Here is a 20,585-nt window from a genome sequence, read left to right as displayed (position 1 = left end):
TCCTATTAGAGAAATGGGAAGATTTTTCCAGTGATCCAAGTCACTGTAAATGCTATCCAGAAGTGAAGTAAAGTTTAAATTAATTAAATCAGTTGATTTAGGTGAGATTTTTATGCCTAAGTATTTTAAATTACCTATAGGAAATGAGTAGTGTGAGTCCTGGCTTGCAGGGTTCCATTAATTTTCTGTAATAGGTAGTAGTGTTGATTTTGTCCAGTTAATAGAATAATCTGATAAATGTGAGAATTTTGTTATTAAGTTAAATACTTCATTCCAAAAACATGCATGGCAGGTGAATTGGACACTCCAAATTGTCCATAGGTGTGATTGTGAGTATGGTTGTTTGTCTCTGTGTGCCCTGCGATTGGCTGGCAACCAGTTCAGGGTGTACCCCGCCTACTGCCCGAAGCCAGCTGGGATAGGCTCCAGCAACCCCCGCGACCCTTGTGAGGACAAGCGGTACAGAAAATGGATGGATGGATGGACTTCATCTAACGAGATAGCAAGTAAAATATCATCGGCATATAGATTAATTTTGTGTTCTGTTAACCCGGAGATAATTCCTTGAATCCTTCTTTCCTGGTGTATAGCTAATGCAAGCGGCTCAATAAATATTGCAAATAATAAAGGGGACAGTGGGCATCCCTGTCTTGTGCCTCTCTGTAGAAAAAAACTCTGAGATGTAATCCATCAGTAGTAACTGTAGCTTTAGGACAATCATATAATACTGACACCCAGTGAATAAATTACTTCCCAAAGCCAAATTTATTTAAAACAGCAAAGAGGAAGGACCAGTTAACTTTGTCGAAGGCTTTTTCTGCATCCAACGATATAATAACTGCCTTTTTATCATGCCGCTGTGACATGCTAATAAGGTTAAAGATAGGATATGATATGATATGATATGATATGATATGATATGATATGATATGATATATGATATTATTAGTAGAGTGACGACCTTTAATAAAGCCTGTTTGGTCGCAATGAATGATTGTCGAGATTACTGTTTCTAATCTAGATGCGAAGGCCTTAGCAAAAATTTTAATATCAGTGTTAATTAGTGAAATCGGACGTTAACTTGATGGAAGGGTGGGGTCTTTTTCTGGCTTTAATAAAAGTTTAATTGCTGCTGTGTTCATGTGTGGGCGTATGTAACCATTAGTTTTAATTTCTGTTACTACTCTTAAGAATAATGGAGCAAGCATTATCCAAAAAATCTTAAAAAAATATAGCCGGATAACCATCCGGGCCACGTGCTCTGCCATTAGGCTTACTATCTAGAGCACTGTACAGCTCGTTTATAGTGGCGCATCTAACATATTTTTATATTCATTAGATAACTGAGGTATATTTAAGTTACTGAGGAATGCCTCAATATGCTCAGGGTTAGGCTTGTTAGTTTCTGAGTATAGGTTGCGATATAGTTATAAAATATTTGATAAATTTATTTTGGTGATTGTGTGCATTCACCAGTTGTCCCTTTAATAGCCATTATAAGAGAATTTTCCCGATTGCGTTGAAGTTGGTTTGCAAGAAATTTACCTGATTTGTTATTATATTCAAAGTTGTTGTATCTCAATTGTTGTATTATAAACTCTTGTCTTTTTAGATAACATATTGTCTAACTGTATTTTTGTATTTTGTAAGTCAGTCCATATTTGGTTATTTGGGTTTATTGCGTATTCATCCGTCAGTTGTTTAATTTTATCTTCCAGGTATTTTTCTAATTTTTTATCCTGTTTCTTTTTATAAGATGAATATGATATAATTTTACCTCTAATTCCCGCTTTCCCAGCTTCCCAGAGAAGAGATGGAGATAAGTCTGGAGAGTCATCTTCTTATAATTTTGTCAAACTCTCCGTCATTTAGCATTGAGATGTTAAAACGCCATGTCGGGGGTGGTTTAAAGTAGCTCTTAAAGGTAAGACACACCTTCTCATTAAATAATGCCAAAACGAGTGTGCAAACAAAGAAACTTTATTAAAACAAAGCACAAAATTCACAGTACTATACAGGAATTCATTATTATTTTCAACTATTATTACCACAAAAAGACGACACTTTTTTTTTTTACATGAAAGTGAACTGTACTCATATATCTCATTGAAAAGGGTAGTTAAGTAGCACTCAGTGAAAGTCACAGTACCCTGTTAACCAAAAGGTCACAGATATGGTCAAAACAAACGAGTGTGGTGATACATAAACTGTCCACCACCATGTGATGTAGCACTTTGCTGGGAAGTTTTTAATAACCCATGGGACTCTTCTAATGACATCTTCATCTTAAAACGTTCAGGGTGTTTTGAACAAGCTTGGTTGTCATTGCTTGAATGTGGATGTTTCTAGTTCACTGTTCAAATAATGTCAGCCGATTTAGGATGAGAAACAGAGTACAGCCTGGACAGATCACCAGTAAATCATAGGGCAGCCCAGCTACACACAGACAGAAATTCGCATTGCATTCTCAAGTTAAAATTTTTAGACTGGGATTTAAAGAGGAGAGGGGGCAGTACTGCGAGAATTTGCCATCTCCATGATCTATACAATTCAGTCAATTTCTGCTTCTGTTGCTTTTGAGCTGATTTTATCTGTCTGATGTTTAATCTTGTTTGTTTCCTGTTATTGCAGCAAAAAAAACCACAAAAAAACAAATATGCTTTATTTGCAACTGAAGTCTACCTATAAACAAACCTTTGATTGGTTCATCAACTCAACAGATCAACAGATCTATGTTTTAAAAATATAGATCAAATAAACCAGTTCTCTCTGTTAAGTTTTACTTTAAACATACTCCAGAGATTCCCAGTGTATGTGACAAAGTAACATCTCATTGCAGACTCAACCAAAGGGTCATATAGCACACTGCCAGTTCCTTCTGGGAGCATTTCATAACACTGTGCGGCTTCACTTGAATATTGGAACTTACTGGCCACAGAAATAACTCATGATGCCAAACCACTGGCACACTTCTCATGTTTAAGTGAAGTGTCGCTACAGAAATGGCACATGCACCCTACAGCACAGTTCCAACGACTTATACAATCTGTACCATAATAAGACGTTAAATAAAAGTACAGATTTTCCTAGACTGGTTCTTAGTATTCCTAGTTAATGAATGGATTGCTCCATCCGTGCATTTTGTACTGCTTTATCTTGTTTAATGTCGCCAATCTCAGAGGGGCGGCCACGCTGGAATCACATAGAGACCATTCACTTTCACAATTATGGGCACTTTAGACTCATTAGTATGCATCGTTTTGGAATGCGGGAGGAAACCGGGCCCCTGGATAAAAACCTACACTAGCACAGGAAAAAGCTGATAATTTCACACAGAAATGTTAGAGCCGAGATCAAACCCCATACCTTTGACTGCAAGGTATGCGTACGAGTAACCATGTGGCCTGTGTTTTCCCTAAAACTTGTAAAAGCCCTTTACCTGCAAGGAATATTGAATCTGGTGCAAGTCTAGATTTGGATTGTAGGTTTGAATGCACAGTTGCAATTAAGTGACGATTTACATCTGATTATTTGACTGTTAAGTTACATGTGAGTTTGGTCACAACCCCCATGCCAACACAAGCCCAAACAAAGCACATCTAAGTTAACTTCACATAGTACAGATACAGAAATAACTATTTGAGCAGCTCAACATTGAACTAAATAGACATTCAATTAAACGTTTCTCCATTTTGAATGGCCCGAAATGACTCTCCTCTCCATAGGCTAAAAAGAAATTTGAACAATTTCCCCTATTCTTACTGAGCTTTCTTTGAACGTTTGATTTATTTTGGTAGATATATGTATAGACATAAATTGTCAGCATATTTTGATTATGTTTGGCGCACAATTACTGAATCTGTCAGATCGGTGTGACACATGCATAATCCCCTCTCTTTATAGAGTGCGGAGTATTCAAGACAACCAAACCAATACACATAAGAATCTCGCCATCAACAATTGAAATTCTTACCCCATAAATCAGAAGTCTGGCGTAGTACCCAGACTGACCTGTGAAAGCGGCCAGGGAAGAAGAAAGCGCAGTAGAAGTAGTAGTAGTAGTAATAATAGTAGTAGTAATAGTGGTAGTAGTAGTAGTAGTAGTAGTCCATTTACTGATGCTCAGTCTATTTACTTGCATTCGTTTATGGGGCAGATCTGTCACATGATCCAATATGACGTACACACTGAAGTATCGCAGGAATGGGCCAATCCACTCAATGAGGCGTCTAGGTACATACTATAGTAATACTGTGATTGTGATAGTAGTGGTGGTGGTGATAGTAGTAGTAAGAGGAGGAGGAAGTGGACTAGAGAAGGCAAAAAATGAAGCAAAAGAAGAAGCAAAAGCAGTAGCTAGGCTAGGCTAGTAACATGGGCCCCATACTTCATATTTACAAAACCACAAATAAATGTTGTGAAAAGGTAAAGGAAATGTTCTATTTAGATATTATTTAACGGGTTGGGTAAAATATTTTGAGATCTGGACCTTTGCCCTAAGAAATCCTTTGCAACCAGACCCTATGAATTTTAATTGAAGATCCCTGGTATACAGTACATTGTAAAAACCTACAGCGAAAAGACTGACATACTGAACAGTAAACACTATGCAGACCACGGTGGGGGTGGGGTGGGGTGGTGGTGGAAGGGGAGTTGGGGGGGGGGGGTACATGGGGTCAGTGTCACCGCTCTGTTCAAGTAGTGCTTCGGCAGTCTAAACAGAGTTTTTGTCACATCCTAACTAAGGGGGCTATTGTAGAGCTGGAAAAGAAAACAAACAAGTGAAGAAGGTGAAGGCAAAGCAAGCGGGTTGCCATCACAGACAGAATGCAGGTAAAAATATTTTTGTAGATCCTACTACTATTGGTCTGTAAGGCAGTCTATTACAGAAGAAACAAAATGATACTGGAAGAGAAACTCATCTCTATTCTGAAAAAAATTATTTGGTCATTATTTTATTGTTCATAAAGCCTAGTATTGCATGTTAAATTAATAATTTAAAAAATAATTGTGGAAGAGCCCTGTGTTTCTTTGATGTGTTGCAGCTGCGCCAATGAAGCTCAGCACCTGTCAAAGTGGCGCAGTACTTGATGGGCTCAACCGTACACTTTCACTCGAGACAGTCCTCCAATAAAAACAATGCACAATAAATACGTTAAGTGTTTTAGCAACCTCTATTGGCCAAAATCGCGCAAAAATCCAAAAGCTGGACTTGAACCTGGCCCTTCTGGTCTGAATACGAGTGTTTATCATACTAAGCTACTTGGCCAGTGAAGTGTTGTCCACATATTTTGTTAGTGTTCACTACATATGTTATGAATGTCCTCTGTGCCTTTTACTAACCTCAACCATTAGTGTCCCATGTAAAAGACATAACATGTACTGTACAACCTCACTGAAAGCCTTTGCTAACCCCAACCATTAGTTCGACAGCGAATTGACATACATGTCAACAATAAAAAAGACACTACAATCGTTACCGGTCTGTTAGCTCAGTAAGATAAACGTTTGTCTTTCGATCAGATGGGCAGGGTTTGAGTCAAACTTTTGCACTATTCAACATGGCCGCTATACTACATTACGTGAAACTTGGTCGTATTTTGGTGCATGGTAAAACGACCAATATGGTTGTTATTATTGGAAGACTAGTTGTTTCACTCACATTTATAGCCGATCAGAAAGACGAAATATGTCATACAAATTCAATAAATATATTAGAATGGGAGGCGGCACGGTGGCTGACTGGTTAGCACGTCTGCCTCCCAGTGCAAAGGTTGTGAGATCAAGACCGGGCTTCGGCCTTCCTGGGTGGAGTTTGCATGTTCTCCCCGTGCTTGCGTGGGTTTTCTCCGGGTACTCCGGTTTCCTCCCACTTTCCAAAAACATGCATGGCAGGTGAATTGGACACTCCAAATTGTCCATAGGTGTGATTGTGAGTATGGTTGTTTGTCTCTGTGTGCCCTGCAATTGGCTGGCAACCAGTTCAGGGTGTACCCCGCCTACTGCCGAAGCCAGCTGGGATAGGCTCCAGCAACCCCCGCGACCCTTGTGAGGACAAGCGGTACAGAAAATGGATGGATGGATATTAGAATGGAATGCTTTATTTGTATTCCAAGAAACATGAAAAACAATGACAAACAGGGAGACAGAACAGGAAAGCCTGTCGCGCCTGAGATCGAGACTACACTCTAAAAACAGTTGGGTAAAAGATAACCCAACTATGGGTAAAAAATGGACCAATCCCCTACTTGGGTCAATTTGACCCAACTTTGAGTCAAGAAATGGGTCTTTTAGTGTAAAACAACGCAGAAATATTGGTCAGATCCCTTAATTAAGTCAAATTGGGTTATTTTGGATAAAACAACCCAGAAAGTTGGGTCAAATTGACCCTTTAAGTGGATCGGTCCATTTTTTATCCATAATTGGTTACTTTTGACCCAACTGTTTTTAGAGTGTAAGGAAAGAAACCACTAGGAAGGATGAGGGGAGAAAAACAAGGCTCGAGCTATGCTCCTTTAAAGGGGAAATAGTTCAAACCTAGAAAAACATGCAGCATATTACCAGACGTTTTCAACAAAACAAGACATGCACTTCTGGGAGGCTGGGGTGTGGGCGTGTGACAGCCGCAGTCTCTGACTAGCAGCTCAACCTCAGCGCATGCATCCACAGTCCCATGGCCTTCACGGAGACGTGGAAATGTGGGAGCCAGCATAAGATGTTGAATTAAGGTTGTGTCTGCATATGTTATGGGGATGGCTAGTGTGTCGTCACGACATCACTTCCGTGTCCAAGTTGCTTCAGCGTTTGCTGCCGCTACATTCAAAACAATGGAACCGGTCCCGTTTTACACGGTGACTTTGTATTTTTCTGACTTCCCAAAGTCAGTTAAAAGGGGGTTAAACTCCTACAACAAAGACAGAGTTGTAAATGTTTGTGTACTGGCAGGTGAAAGTCTGAAAGGGAAAGTACAGGCTTCAATGAAAAGTAGAAATTACGAAGTTGAGGTGAGTGAATACTTTGCTAACATAAGGGTGTTGGACATCAAGCTAACTTTACTGTACCTGTGTAATGTTAATAATTGTTTACTTGCTTTGTTAGAATGAGTGCCTACAGTTAACTTAGCGGACTCTGCAGTATACGTTTTGTTGTTGTTGTGGGAGGGTAAGGAAAGTTGTTTTCAGTCAGGTACATGTTGAGGGACAAGTACTTGCTCTTGTTCTATCGGGAGGGCCAAGTGCCACCATGTAGCAGCTCTCCTAATTTGGGCTGAGAAAAACTGTACCCGCACGGATGTTGAGTGTGTGTGGAAGAGGCCCACAACTTCCAAAACAGAGGAAATCACAGCCAAGAAGGTGTCTGTGATTGCACCATCCACATCACAAGGTTAGTAGATGTACTTAGAATAATTTGGAATTATCAGTCATGTTGTCTATGCTGTTATTATTATTATTATTTAAAAAGATGTGACCTTATGTTTTCTTTCCATACTACAATCTAAGCCTGCTTTAGGTGTGTTGAAATTAATGTTGCTACAGAGTTATGTGAGGTTGTTCAGACTTGAATCCATATCAGGTACCATAATCTCTTTATGTTGTTATTTCAGGTGGAATTAAACAGCCTGTCAGACAGAGAATGGGCATTGTCCTCTTTGACACATCTTGACGGGTTAACAGGTCTTGGGTGGATTTTAGCACCAGAAGCACCTCAGGTTTGACTTCTGGATTTTCATTTTTCATGTCCTGTTTTATCAGAAACATCACATGTACACTGCATTAAATCAATAACAAATGGTTAAGGTTAAGAATGTCGCAGCACACCTTACCTATCTGCTTGTACAGATCAATTCAATTTGACATATCCTACCCACATATTTAAACCATTACAAATCAGACATCAACCTGATATCACTGTAATTTAAACATGTTTCATGCTGTGTATATGAAAATATATGTACAGTATGTCAGTGAACATTGTTGACTTGCATGGATTTTACAGATTTTTATTTTTGGCAGACATTCGACCCATGCCATTACATCAAAATCTTTGATGGGATATTGGCTAGCTCCAGTTGTGGCAATGCAGAGGACAAAGCTCTGTATATGATTTCCTCCCTTGCTGTGACCCCAAAACAGAAAGAAGCCATTGAGAGAGCCACAGTTGGGCAAACTAAGAATGCCTCATGGTAATAATATTTACAATGATAGTCTCTATTGATTTTGTGTGTACCTCTCTCTCTCTCTATATATATATATATATATATATATATATTACTTTTAAGATGTAGCAACATATGTAAAGTTGTAGCTGTTTTGTGTTATGTTTTATTTATTATTTAATTTGAGAAGCAGTAACAAGGAAACAAAGTTGCTGTAGTTGAAATAAATGGAGTAGGAGTGACATAACCAGTGTGACGTATTTTTTTTAAGGTAGTTCAGCTGATGGTGAACTAAACACAAGTGTTTCGATAATATAATGTTCTTACAGACAAACACAAACCTTCCACACAGAGAGAGAGTTCCACATGTATTTCTAAACATTTCATTTTAGGAAAATTGACTAAAGAAGAAAAAATAACCATTGATATGTGCAATTTCATGAAGGATGGGTGTCTGTAAATTTGTGAGACAAATGCAAACTTTCAGTATCTTGTTGGCATGCTTTTTATACTGGTATGGAATATAGGACAAAATGTGAAATGTTTTCAGACGCTGAATGGAACGCTCCACATAAACTCTGGCACAGGCAACAAGTCCGTTGTGGTTAATTTCCTCCATTGTGAACTGTCCGTTGACAAGGAATGTAGGAATGTTCAAAGAGACACCTGCAGGCAGAATGTCATGAATGGTGAAGCCCTTGTCAGCCATCAACATGTCACCTGCTTCTAGCTGCTCAAGTATTCCACAGTCTGCTGTTACTGTTTTGTCCAATGTGCTTCCACCATATAGGTCACTAGTGAAGGTTATTACTCCATTAGGTGCTACTCCAATCAGAGCTTTAAGCGTAGTACATCCTTTGTTATGACTGTATAGATGACTTTGGGTGTCCAAACTTTCTGTGTTAGAGACGGCCACTTCAGTACAGTCTAGCACAATCCGACAATTGGGAAATGGCTGGAAGCAATCTGGCAGGGAGTTTTGCTTCTTGGATCTGGAGGGGATTTTGTTTTTCATCATGCCAACATACAAAATGTCATACAGGGCACTGGAGATGGTGATGAAGATGTTGGTGACTGTGGCACGAGAGCAATTCTATCTCACAGAAAGGTCTAGGACACCACAATTCACCCGGAGCTTCATCAAAGTCAATAGCTGATTAATAAGGGGCATTTTTGGACATTCCAATCATAGTGATATTGGAGATCAAATTTAGAAAGCAGCGCCTCCAAAAAGAAGCATCTGGCAGGCCAGTGTAATAGTTAATTCTATCAGGGGAGGAGGAGATTTGACTAAATGAAAATGTTTGTTTTTGTTTCTCCAATTGTTTCTTCAGTTTGTCATTTTCTTTTTTGAGTATTTCATTGTCAATTTCAAGCACCACAACAGTCGAACATGTTTACTTTTGTTTGTGTAATTCTTCCTTCAGTTTCTCAAGTTGTTTTTTGAGCATTTCATTCTCAATTTTGGGTCGTCTTTTGAGCAGTGTCAAGGTGGTGACTTGGACCTGGTTCAGATCTTTCTTCATCCTCTAGGGTAGCATGGAGCCTTTTCTGTTTACGTTTGGTCGGATGGTTGATCTGGTCAGGGAAAGTTTTTCCCTCGTTCCAGGCAAACCGTGTCGGCCCAGCTGCTTTGCCATGAGGAAAATGCCATCCACAGACCCTTGAGTTCTGGTTTGGGGTGAAATCTTTACGCCTAGAAAAAAATAAAGAACATTACTTAAAATAAACAAGTGTCTCCAAACATCATTGAAGAAGGTTCTGCAAATTCAGAACCAACTTGCTGTATATAGACATACTTGAGTATTTGTTTTTGCATTACCCATTAAAATAAATTCGTTTTCTATACAGCACAGATACTGCAATCCTTTTTGTGTTAGTGCAGGAGATATTGAAGTGGATCTGGATCCAAACGTTTGAATATCTGTCTGCTGATTTTCCCTCATCCCAAACAAAAACAATTTGCGACTTTATATTCATAAATAGTAACTTTAATCTTGTAAATAATGACTTTAGTCTCAGAAATCCTGACTTGAATACTGTAGTCTCTTATTTAATCTTCTTAACACTGTAATGCCTTTATTCATGTGAATATACTTTGATCTTGGTAAATCATTTCATCTCGTAAAACTACTCATTAAAAATTTACACATTGTAAATAATAACTTAACTCTTTTAAATTACATTTTTAATCTCCTAAATGATAACTTTATTGTCGTATAATGACGTTATTCTCATATATAACTTTATACTCTTAGATATGACTTAACAATCATATTTTTTCACAGTGACCTGAGTCTGAGTGTAGACCACTCGTCCACACCAAGACCGGCAGCTTGGTCACTTCCAATAGAGCTGCTCCCATCGGCTGACTCTTTCAATAAATCATAAAACTGCCAACTCCAAACAGTAGGATACCTGTTATTAGAATTTCAATTACGTAGATGTCTTCCCACGTCCTCGAAGGACAGAATAGATACGCGCACCATCTTCCATTTGTTCTAGGAATCCATGGTGTATCCAGCTGTAACTGTCCACTCGGGGCAAGCCGTCTCTCCTCTACCCGCTCTTCTCGACGAGAAAATTTTAATAAAATGTGTGAGAGACCAGCTGTCCAAATCTATGATTAGATTTGGAATGTAGCGGGAGGCTGGCGTAGTAATTTAGACACAAGACAACACTAGACAAGGGCAGCAAGGAACATGAGGATAGGGAGAGGAGCAGAGCAACAATCAACCGCCTTCTGTGAGAGCCAAGCAGAAAACTGTTGAATGTGAGCATGTGCAGTATTTGTGATAAGTAGCTATGTACTGTATATTGGCAATATAAAGATAGTGTGTCACTTGAGTCGCTTACGTGTACTGCTTCTTGCATCCACCCTTCCTTTTTTTGTCCATGTATTTGAACAGGAAATATGCAATTGCAACATTATTGGATTGAAAAAGAAAATCAATATAGAGCATGGACCAGATCTAAAATCTAAAATTATTTAATGTAATCGTCATTAGGTTTGTTTTGTTTTGTTTGTTTTCTACTCTTCACATGCATTGGAGGGGAGGCTCTTCCTCCCCTGCCCACCCTGACAACATGCCCCTGTAGTGCATGGGAAGAGGGTGTGTGCGGGGTGGGTTTGTCATTGATGATGCAGAGAGCCCTCTTAGGGCTCTTAAGGCTGTTCCCAATCTTTTGAGCAGTCATGGCCATTCTTTGAAGAGCTTTCTTTCTGCAGCCATGCAGCTACTCCACCGCACATCTATCGAAGCTCCTCAGGAATAGCTCCAACTTTGTGAAAAGCTGCCCGAAAGGCAATAAACACTTAACTGTTGGCCCAGGAAAAGCAACTTTGTAATATCAACGCTGAGACCTATGGCATGAACTGTGGAATACAAATCACAAACAAACTCACAAAAGTGTCTCATATGCAAAAGAAAGCATTGGAAAAGTGAGTTTGGCTTAGTGAACTGACCTGTTCTTCTTTTTTCACACAAACAGACAATAGCTGTATTTACAGTAAATGTTTCTGGTCAAAATAGAAGGAGCTAATGGCAAAATATATTCATGAACTGGTAACATAGCGTATGCCTGAAAATTGGCATTAGACATAATTTTTGCCTCAAACATTTATTTTCTAAATGTAATCCAATACGATACTATTCGTAAATGTTACAAAATATAATGTACAGATTTTTCATTTTTATCATTGAACATTTCACACTGGAACTCAGACCCACTACCCTTGCGGAGTATGTAGGCCCATAGGCCACAAGTGAGTTCTGATCTTTGTATTAATTTTATCATACTGTATCCTCTTTCAGAACTCCGAATGAACTTTAAAACTATTCAATCTAAATAAATGAATAAATAAATATTGCAGTGAATGTTTCTCTGTCAACGTATAAGGACAGGGCATCTTACAGCATTCTAGATATACCATTTGTCCTAGAGTACATTATCATTCCTTGGAATGTGACGTCAATTCGAAGCAAACTGCTAAAACTCAAATCAACTCAACTTTATTTCTATCAATTAAATTCAATCGCCTTTAAACTCATTGCATATGAGGTTAGTGATGATAAGCTTAACTAAAAAAAACTAACAGGAAAAGCAAAGAGAATGAAAATTAGCTAAAACAATTACAAGAAGTTAAACATGCAATGAACAGAGATTAAAATGCCTTGAGGAGAGTGAAGACAATTTGGTATAATCTCTTTCTAGGAGTTTTTAAAAGAAGCAACTCATTGGAACTGGTAAACAAATGCAATGTTAAGAAGACCTTGTTAAGACCCGCTACACAGCGAGACGCAGAGTACAACCTGTACTGGTTGCCATGCCCATCGAGCATGTTGGTTACTGTATATTTGAGGGCTGTTTACCGGTGAGAGCTTAAAAAAAATACAGTAATAGCTAGTGTATTTCTCGTTTATGGAAGGTGAGGGCCAACCTTTTTTTTTTTTCTTTTTTTTAGAAAGAGAGCTCAGTATTGTTCTTACAGATTCGACATGTCCTCATCATTGCTCTCTTCTCTCTGTTTTTTCTTTCTCTTTTTCTTTTTTTTGTATGTGCGTGAGAATGTGCGTGAGTATGTGTGCGTGCGTGTGTGTGCAGTCTGCCTCAACCGATGACTCCCTACCCCGACACACCCGGCTTCCCCCAGGTGTGGGGTGCATTAAAATTGGAGGGAAGTTGTAGGGCGAAAACTGTGTCTCCACCCTACCCCACCCCTCCTAAGTGTGTGTTATGTGCCCTATGTGTCTATTAACAAAGTATATTGTACAAAACTAGTGCAGTAAGTTAAGAGGAGCGACCAACGGGGCCCTTCCCAACAGGGCGGCCACAGTAGGTGCCGAGGTGCCAGGAGGCTCACCGGAGCGGGGCAGGCACAACACCCCCACCCGCCCGCTCGGCCCCGGAGCCCCGAGACCCGGGCCATGGATGGAGCCCCCGGCCCAGGGGAGGGGGAGTACGGCGGACAGGGGAGGGGGATGGGACGGGGGGGAGGAGACGACAAGAAGGGCAAGGGGCGGCGGCAGGGCAGCAGAGAGAGGGGGGAGGAGGAGTAAGGGTGACGAGGGAAAAGGGACAGGGAGGCGGATGACGGGCGGGGAGAGGAAAGGAGGGAGAGGCGGCAAGGGGGAGGAAGGGGGAGGGGAGAGGGAACCACGGGGCACCCCGGAGGCCCACCCACCCCGAACCGCATCGTCGGGCACGGAGCGACGGACTGCGCCAGGGCGGCGCCGCTCCGGACACCAGGGAGAGCACCGCAACGCAGCACCTTCCAAGAGACCCAGGGAACGGCCAAGATGCAGCCACCACCCAGCAGCCAGAGCCGCCCACGCTCAGCCATGGGGGACAGCACCTATAAAGTTAACCCACTGGCATGCAGTGATTCCGAATATTAACCCTTAGTGCCCATTGGAAGTGAATCTTGAGGAGTTGGTGACTGTAAGGTGTCATTTGATGTAGTCTGCTCGATCCTGCTGGCAGCAACTGGGTTCCTGACTATAAAAACACAACCATTAGTTACAAATTGCCAAATACAGAAACAATAATATAAGTTATCGCGATATAGTAGCTCTCGCTAGCAGGCAGAATTAAGTAACCAGATTTAGATTAAAAGATTCTATATACGTAGACCACGTTTCTATAAATTTTGATATTTGGTTTTTATTCGAGGCAGATATTTTTTCCATTAAAATGTGATTTATGAGGAGGTTGGAGTTGATATTCAGAGTTTGTTTATTTTCCAGTTAACAAGAATTGTTTTTTAGCGATAGTAAGAGCTACAAGTGTAGATTGAAATTGTTTACGTGGTAAGCCAGTTGTTGTTAGGTCAACTAGCAAACACAAGTTTGGAGCTAAAGGTATCCTACAGTCCAAGATAGCGGAAAGACTGAAGTCCAGAAATACATAACCGGAGTGCATAACCATAAAGCATGAAAACAAGTGTCTGTAGTGTTTTGTAAACACTGGAGACAAATGTCGGAGTCTGAGAGTCCCATTTTCCATCCATCCATCATCATCTACCGCTTATCCGAGGTCGGGTCGCGGAGGCAGCAGCTTTAGCAGGGAAGCCCAGACTTCCCTCTCCCCAGCCACTTCAGCCAGCTCCTCCGACGGGATCCCAAGGCGTTCCCAGGCCAGCCGAGAGACGTAGTCTCTCCAGCATGTCCTGGGTCGTCCCCGGGGCCTCCCGCCGGTGGGCCATGCCCGGAACACCTCCCCTGGGAGGCGACCAGGAGGCATCCGAACCAGATGCCCGAGCCACCTCAACTGCTTCCTCTCAACGCGGAGGAGTAGCGGCTCGACACTGAGTCCCTCCCGGATGACCGAGCTTCTCACCCTTTCTCTAAGGAAGAGCCCGGATACCCTGCGGAGGAAACTCATTTCGGCCGCTTGTATCCGGGATCTTGTTCTTTCGGTCACGACCCACAGCTCGTGACCATAGGTGAGGGTAGGAATGTAGATCGACCGGTAAATCGAGAGCTTTGCCTTTCGGCTCAGCTCCTTCTTTACCACAACGGACCGATACAGAGTCCGCATCACTGCAGACGCTGCACCGATCAGCCTGTCGATCTCCCGCTCGTGAACAAGATCTCATCCCCGACCCGGAGAGGGCACTCCACCCTCTTCCGACTGAGGACCATGGGTCTCGGATTTGGAGGTGCTGATTTTCATCCCAACCGCTTAACACTCAGCCGCGAACCGCTCCAGTGAGAGCTGGAGATCACGGCTTGAAGAAGCCAATAGCACCACATCATCTGCAAAAAGCAGAGATTCAATGTTGAGGCCACCAAACCGGACCCCCTCAATGCCTCGGCTGCGCCTAGAAATTCTGTCTATAAAAGTTATGAACAGAATTGGTGACAAAGGGCAACCTTGGCGGAGTCCAACCCTCACTGGAAACGAATTCGACTAACTGCCGGTGCCAGTGCGGACCAAACTCTGACATCGGTCGTACAGGGACCGAATAGCCTGTATCCGAAGCACCCCCCACAGGATTTCCTGAGGGACACGGTCAAACGCCTTCTCCAAGTCCACAAAGCACATGTAGACCGGTTGGGTGAACTCCCATGCACCCTCGAGGACCCTGCCGAGGGTGTAGAGCTGGTCCACTGTTCCACGGCCGGGACGAAAACCACACTACAGCTCCTGAATTCAAGATTCGACTTCCCGACAGGCCCTCCTTTCCAGCAACCCTGAATAGACCTTACCAGGGAGGCTGAGGAGTGTGATCCCTCTATAGTTGGAACACACCCTATGGTCCCCCTTCTTAAAAAGGGGGACCACCACCCTGGTCTGCCAATCCAGAGGTACTGTCCCCTATGTCCACGCGATGTTGTGGAGGCGTGTCAACCATGAAAGCCCCACAACATCCAGAGCCCTTAAGAACTCCGGGCGGATCACATCCACCCCCGAAACCCTGCCACCGAGGAGCTTTCCAACCACCTCAGTGACTTCGACCCCAGAGATAGGGGAGCCCACCTCAGAGTCCCCAGACCCTGCTTCCTCAAAAGAAGGCATGTCGGTGGAATTGAGGAGGTCTTCGAAATATTCTCCCCACCGATTCACGACGTCCCAAGTCGAGGTCAGCAGCACCCCCATTTCCACTATACACAGTGTTAATGGCGCACTGCTTTCCTCTCCTGAGATGCCAGATGGCATCCCATTTTCTTCATCATATATTGAGTAATGTATGTTCTATGAATAATTTTATATTCCCAGTAGTAATTTTATATTGGATAAGTTGTAAATTTGTGTGTTTTGTCATTTTAAATACGTTTTCACAAACTTGAATCCAAAAGTCAGATTCCGGAGCTATAGACAAGTCTGTCTCCCATTTCAAGATGGGTAAATACATTTTATCAGTATACAAAAGTAACATATATTTTTGAGAGATTCAAAAAATTTCAGTTTTTTATTTTGTATTTTGGGAGCAAGGATGTATATGATATAAATATATTATCTGACAAAAGATGGTGGAGACGTGTAATTCCTTTCTTCTCCCACACACCTAAATAAAACTATTGGTTGTTAAGTTGAAAGTCGGGGTTATGCCATATGGGAGAAAGCCCGCAGAGCTCCAATTGGGCTTTTGTAATTTCTAGTGCCTTCCACCAGGCAGTCAGGGTGGCGGAAATCATTGGGTTTTTAAAACAATTGTGTCGCTTAATCGATGTTGTAATAAAGAGTAAATCTAAAAGTCTGAAGTTATTACAATCCTTCTGTTCTAGTTCCAGCCAACAGTTAGTATCTCTGTTGGGTTGTGCCCATAGATTGATATATTGTAGCTGGTTAGCTATATAGCATAAAATTTGGTGCCTCGAGACCTCCTTTGGATTTACTTTTCTGAATAGTAGTCTAATCATTGCTTTTTTTTATATTCCAGTAAAATGTTGTAACGGCCGAGTCCAACAACTGGAACCAGTTAGACCTAGGTTTAAATTGAATCATTGAGAAAAAATAATTTATTTTGGGTAAAACTTTCATTTTAATGGTGGCTATTTGTCCTATTAGAGAAATGGGAAGATTATTCCAGCGCTCCAAGTCACCATAAATGCTATCCAGAAGTGGAGTAAAGTTTAAATTAATTAAATCAATTAATTTAGGTGAGAGTTTTATGCCTAAGTATTTTAAATTACCTATAGGAAATGAGTAGTGTGAGTCCTGGCTTGCGAAAGCCTTAGCGATAATTTTAATATCAGTGTTAATTAGTGAAATCGCACGATAACTTGATGGAAGGGTGGGGTCTTTTTCTGGCTTTAATAAAAGTTTAATTGCTGCTGTATTCATGTGTGGGCGTATGTGACCATTAGTTTTTATTTCTGTTACTACTCTTAAGAATAATGGAGCAAGCATTAACCAAAAGTGCTTAAAAAATATAGCCGGATAACCATCCGGGCCAGGTGCTCTGCCATTAGGCATACTATCTAGAGCACTATAGAGCTCGTTTATAGTAAGTGGCGCATCTAACATATCTTTACATTCAGTAGTTAACTGAGGTATATTTAAGCTACCGAGGAATGCCTCAATATGCTCAGGGTTAGGCTTGTTAGTTTCTGAGTATAGGTTGCGATAATAGTTATAAAAAATTTGATTAATTTCTTCTGGTGATTGTGTGCATTCACCAGTTGTCCTTTTAATAACCGTTATAAGAGATTTTTCCCGATTGCGTTGAAGTTGGTTTGCAAGAAATTTACCTGATTTGTTATTATAGTCAAAGTTGTTGTATCTCAATTGTTGTATTATAAAGTCTGTATTTTTAGATAACATATCCTCAAACTGTATTTTTGTATTTTGTAAGTCAGTCCATATTTGGTTATTTGGGTTTATTGCGTACTCATCCGTCAGTTGTTTAATTTTATCTTCCAAGTCTTTTTCTAATTTTTGATCCTGTTTCTTTTTATAAGATGAATATGATATAATTTTACCTCTAATTACCGCTTTCCCAGCTTCCCAGAGAAGAGATGGAGATAAGTCTGGAGAGTCATTTATTTCCAAAAAGTCTGCCACTCTCTTCTTATAATTTTGTCAAACTCTGCGTCATTTAGCAGTGAGATGTTTAAACACCATGTCGGGTGTGGTTTAAAGGTATAATCAACTTATAATAATAGGATGTATTTTTGTACCAATTTGATCAGCAATATAATTATTTGTAAGAAAAAATTTTATTATTGAAAAAGACCGGTGCACAGCGGAAAATAAGGTAAATTCCTTCTTAGTTGGGTGTTTTAAGTCCCCAGCTATCAACGAGGCCAAAATCATCCATATATTCCCCCATTACTTTAGTAGATTGTAATCGTCTTATACATGTTGTATTATTAGAACGATCTATTAATGGATTTAAGACTGTGTTAAAGTCTCCTCCAATAATAATAGTTCGCTGCTAAATCAAATAGTTGAGAGAAAATTTCATGGAAAAAGGCCGGATCATCATTATTAGGGGCATATATATATATATATATATATATGTATATATATATATATATATATATATATGTATATATATATATATATATATATATATATATATATATATATATATTACCAAATATATATATATTTTTATTAAATATAGTCACCTGAATAATAATGTATCGGCCCTCTGGGTCTGTTAATGTATTATTTAGAGTAAAGAATAAATTCTTATGTATGAGTATACAGACTCCTTTTTGTCTACTGTTATAAAGGGCAGAGTACACTTAACTAAAATTCTTGTCAATAAGTAATTTTTCTTCAGATTTTTGGAGGTGGGTTTCTTGTAGGAGACAAATATCTGCTTTTAATTTTAAGAGATGGTCTAAAATTATTATTCTTTTTGCCTGTGAGTGAGCGCCACAAACATTCCAGGAAACCAGAACTAATTTATGCATACAAACAATATAAACTCAGTCCTGTGTATATATCTGTATAGGCTACTTGTTAATATTGGCATGTTGTAGGATAAAATCAAAGTGGTTAGGTGGTTTATGTGATTTGTGTGAAATAAGAGGTAATGTGTAAGTGAATATAACTGTGAAAAAACGTAGAGGGAGGTGGAAGTGAAGGAAATTAGCGGGGGATTAAGCATGTAACAACACACCAATAACTGGTAACCTAAGCGAGATTTTTTGTTTAAATATATTTTAGATATAGTTATGTATTATGGCTGGCAACCAGTTCAGGGTGTAACCCGCCTACTGCCCGAAGCCAGCTGGGATAGGCTCCAGCGCCCCCCGCGACCCTTTTGAGGATAAACGGTTAAGAAAATGGATGGATGGATGGATGGATAGCTATGTATTAATATTATATTTGTAATATAGCCTATACATAATGAGTATTCATATTTTTGGTTTTATAACCACATATACAGTATATGTATACATCTAATAATAAAACAAAGTTTAGTTCCACCAATGCCAATTAGAAAAGCCAGGGAGTTGAGTTGGGGTTCCGGAATAGTTGGCCATCGATGTATAACTTATCAACGACTATCGTAGTTCGTTTACCCTCCTGCCTATTTTGTGTCATTATAGGAAACATTACCTTTTGCCACTCATTAATCTCTCTTGGGAATTGGTAATTCATACCAAAAGGTGCCTTTAAGCCACCGTCGTAAGCGTAACTCGGCATTAATTCGTTGGATGTCACTTACCTATTGGCCGACGAATTCCAAACTCACCTTTAATTCCTTAACGTCCTCGCGGATGAGGCAGAGGACATCTAGTTTTTTGTTTATGGAGTCCAGCATACTGACCGAAACGTCCATAGTAGCTTGATCATCCGTGTCCGTCGCTGAATCATTCTTTCTCTTCTTGGAAGGTTTCTCGTAGGACGGATACTCCATTGCGCAGCTGTAAAAGCATCCGTCGATGAAACGTTCGAGGTCCGCCACGCTGGGTGGTATTCCAAATCTGTCGTATGAAAGAGAGAAGAGAAAAGCCAAGTTATATGGTGGTTAAATTCGGATTTGGTTTAGCATAATAGAGCTAGTTCTATTTTAGCAGCAGGGCGCCGCCATGTTGGGTATTCCCGGTCTCGCTGTAGGTCTCGCGATAGTCACAGCATCTCGCGATAGGAGGCAGTCTGCCATGTGACATCCATTCCCCCCAATATAAAATCTATCTGATAAAAGAGAGTAGCAAGGTTGTAAATTTCACTCATCTCAATTTCACTTTTCAGCAACTTGCTAATATAGCAAGGTATAGGATAATCACTTAATCAGATGTCCCGCTTTGGATGGACAGTCCTGATTTTGAGCCTTGGGTCCCGGGCATCCCAGCGGATTTTGCCAGCCTCATTGTTGTAACGCACTATTACACAGGTCTCGTCCTGGCTTCCCGTATTTTGCCATGTGTATGTCAATCACACAGCTGTCATAACGATTCATACGATAAACCAATTAAAAAGGAATTTATGTATAAAATGTCTTCCTATTTACTTCCAAATTCACGTTTGTGTTCTCATTCGCATCTGCTTCTAATCGATAGCAGGACGGACTGACTTACAGTACGTAGCAGGCGGTGACCGGAACCATAGCCAGAACTACAATTACTTCCTGCTTTCGCAGCTAAGAATCATGGGAAATGTAGTCCTACTATCAACTGCTGTCATCAGTCGAATGGTTTCCATCCAACTGTTTCACATTTTTTGAAACAATTTTACAGAGAATGTGCAAAACGGACATGTGACTTGATTGGTACACGATAGAGATGTGATGTGACCCACCAGCAATTTATCGTAAATGGTAAGTCAAGAACTGCCAGGTCCACTGGGACCAAATCGAGGTTCAGTATTTAAAAGAAGAAGAACAAGAAGCGACTGTGCGATGACGACATACAAATTTGCTTTTGTAATCTTTGATCAACCGTAAGTGTTTCTTAGCTGTTTTCCCTCCAAAAGAGCATTAATATTCACTTCTTTAATTAACTCTTTGACTGCCAGACGTTTTCAG

General features: G+C 40.5%; 1 protein-coding gene and 1 pseudogene across 4 annotated transcripts in view; both read right to left on the bottom strand.

The window, feature by feature from the left end:
* Positions 1–1,964: 1,964 nt before the first annotated feature.
* LOC147162339 (uncharacterized) lies at positions 1,965–15,104 on the bottom strand (annotated as a pseudogene). Its single transcript, XR_015097295.1, has 4 exons — positions 15,047–15,104; positions 13,341–13,518; positions 9,661–9,851; positions 1,965–9,572 (listed from the first exon to the last, which is right to left on the bottom strand). The product of XR_015097295.1 is annotated as an uncharacterized LOC147162339 (transcript).
* Positions 15,105–18,267: 3,163 nt separating this feature from the next.
* The window catches only part of LOC147162336 (uncharacterized), a 91,820-nt gene continuing 89,502 nt past the window's right edge, over positions 18,268–20,585 (bottom strand). For all 3 annotated transcript variants that reach the window (XR_015097253.1, XR_015097252.1, XM_086096700.1), the window contains one exon: positions 18,268–19,545. The gene's annotated coding sequence lies outside the window, so the exon portion shown is untranslated. The remainder of the gene's footprint in view (positions 19,546–20,585) is intronic.

This window comes from Leptonotus elevatus, chromosome 15, assembly GCF_054856555.1.
Source record: "Leptonotus elevatus isolate MCC_2025b chromosome 15, RoL_Lele_1.0, whole genome shotgun sequence".
In the NCBI taxonomy this organism is placed as follows: Eukaryota; Metazoa; Chordata; class Actinopteri; order Syngnathiformes; family Syngnathidae; genus Leptonotus; species Leptonotus elevatus.
Note: the sequence above shows the minus strand (reverse complement) of the source record. Positions and strands in the feature narration are given on the sequence as shown.